This window comes from Dreissena polymorpha, chromosome 3 (genome assembly GCF_020536995.1).
Source record: "Dreissena polymorpha isolate Duluth1 chromosome 3, UMN_Dpol_1.0, whole genome shotgun sequence".
Lineage (NCBI taxonomy): Eukaryota > Metazoa > Mollusca > Bivalvia > Myida > Dreissenidae > Dreissena > Dreissena polymorpha.
The window spans coordinates 144,004,073-144,007,087 of NC_068357.1; positions in this window are offsets into that span (position 1 = coordinate 144,004,073).

Consider the following 3,015-nt stretch of genomic DNA (forward strand, 5'->3'; position numbering starts at 1 on the left):
TTTGACCTGAATGTAATATCTTGACCTTGGCCCTAGAGACCTGTGTATTATATGTGACACACAACCAGATAAAAGAGATTATTTGTATTAATAGAGAATCTTTATATGCAAGGTGAAGAAATAGCAAAATAATTAATAATTCATCAAATTTGTTATATTTGACCTCAATATGTGACATTGACCTTGCCTCTATGGTAATGGGTCTTAAGATGGACTCAGCCTAATATGATTTAGAACAACTCTCGTAAGTTTCATGACTGTGGCTAATATGTTGGAGAAAAAGCTCAAGCCAGAAAATATCCTATAAAAAGGGTATTTCGAGGTCAAAAACGGCCATAACTCCGCTTTTGACAAATTTGACTCAATTTGACGTGCATCTTCTTCTTATCCATATACACACTCATACCACGTTTAATGAAATCTGCCGAAGCAGGTCCAATATTAGGGTGCGGACACAAAAGGGTCTTATCTTTCAAGTCGAAATTGAAAATGACTCCTTTATTTGTATCAAGATTGCGATGGAATTTTACATCCATCATCCTCTAATAAATGTATACACTCACACTAGGTTAAGATAAAATCGGTCCAATCAATGCCAAGATATGGCTTCAAGCACAAAAGTGTTCCGAGCGGACAGACGGACGTACAACTCAAAACCAATAACTAAGCGATTACAACATAACCTATTTCACTAATCATTTGACACCTGAAAGAGCATGTATTTGCCCCGAAGTAATAAATAAATACTTTTTAACTCCTGCTTTTCACGTATCTGAGTGAATGGGATTTTCACATAAGGAGTATCATATGGTTGAAGAATTACAGCAAATAAAGTATGTTTGGTCCTCGTTTCTCAAAATAAGGTTGTTTTTTTTTGGTGATTAACTCTTTAATTAATACAGATTGTATCTGATTGCTTCCAAGTTTTCTTTAAATGTTAACAAGCATAAAATGGACACAAAGAAAAATAGCAAATCGATTCCGAACAGCCACTCCGGAGGTATTGTCGTATGTGTCTACACAATATGGCTCCGAGAAAATTCCCGCTCTCCTGCTCAACCCCTTATCATTGGTATATTATCACACTTTCTTAAGATGTTTATTAGCATAAAACGAAGGCCAAGTTCAACAACCATTCAAATCCCACTTCGTAGTTATTGCCCTTGAATGTATCAAAATAGTGCCCCTTGATTATTTCCACTCCCTTACTCAACAAATTTTCATCGGATCGTCATCAAAATTTATGAAAATGGTAATTATCATACAATAAAAGTAAAGTTCGATAACCATCCAAATATCGCTGGGGTTATGACCATTCAATATCTAAACGTATGGCTCTTTGATTATTTATGTTCTTTTACTAAACCAGTTTTCATCCGATTATCATCCAATGTTCTAAAATTTAAAACGGGTGAAATTGAGACCAAGTTCATAAACAGCCTAATTCCAAAAGAAACTTTTAAGTTATTTCCCTTGAAATTCTCAAAATAGGGCTTCACAATGATTTCCGCAATATTAACAAACCAATTTTCACAGGATGATCACCTAACTGAAAAATATTTTCTTATCCAAAAGAGAGAGAGAGAGAGATCAAATTAAGCCATATAGCAGTTTTTCCGGACAGTAACTGTGTCATTAATCATGCAATCATTCTTCAAAGGTCACGGGCTCGATCCCCACTGTGGGAGCGTTTTTTAGATTTCCCCTAGAGACACAAAGTACTGGTTCTATGCCCATGAAACGGATTCGAGCGCGTTTCAAATAAGTCGTAAGTACTTTCAATGCAATCGAGCTTAACCCATTTATGCCTAGCGTCTAGAAAAAAGGCCTTGGCAAACAGCGTAGACCCAGATGAGACGCCGCATGATGCGGCGTCTCATCAGGGTCTGCGCTGTTTGCTTTAAGGAATTTCTGTAAGAAATATTCCTAATATAGAAATAAATATACTAGACATCTCTAATATTGGAAATAAATTGATCCAATTTAGGATGGGAGAGTCCACTAGGCATAAATGGGTTAAATAACTATAATGGTCAATATAGCAATAAAACAGCTTGTGTTTTTTTTTAATAAAAGTTGACGTATGAGACGAAGGTGAATGTGGGTGCCCTATTGACTCAAGTCTTGTTGCTAAATTCTGCAAGGTTGTTTTTGCAAATGTCATGCCCATATAGGATTGCAAAATAACTGCGGCAATAGCATACATTAATTAACCTTATTTCTAGTGGGGAATCCTATATTTGTATATATCCATCAAACAAATACACATTTGAGCTCAAAAAAGTTATTGTTGTGACGTTACTTCAAGTATTTCTCCGTTAAGTAAACAATGAATACGCCAAACGCTCTGCTTTCAAAATAACAACTTATTCATCGCAACCGATTTCAAGAGCCAAGTCGCTACTAAAACATCTACAATATTTGATGAATCCGGGCCTTAAAATTAAATAAGAATTTAAAAGTATATGAACTTATGAGTGATCATTTACTTACAATTGGCTTAACCCATGTATGCCTAGCGTCTATAAAAAGGCCTTGGCGAACAGCGTAGACTCAGATGAGACGCAGCATGATGCGGCGTCTCATCTGGGTCTGTGCTGTTTGCTTAAAGGAATTTCTGTAAGAAATATTCTAAATATAGAAATAAATATACTAGAAATCCCTAATTTTTGGGGGAAAATGATCCAATTTAGAAGGATGGGAGAGTCCACTAGGCATATATGGGTTAAAAACGAAACATTTTGGTTAATGAATGCATTCACTGCAAACAAGTATCACCCAGTTGAAATAGCAGCATAGTATACTTACTAGTTATTGAACATGCGAAGCTTATTTTGAAGTTTTTCTATATAATTATTACCACTATTTGTAACACGCTACCTCTTAGCAGGCGTTGATTAGTTTATTTAAAAATTCAATCAATGGTTGCTTCTTTAAAGTTAACTTATTAATCAATTAAATTAAGGATACACAGCAAATCATGGGCACGATGTTAATGACTAACAAAATAAGAAG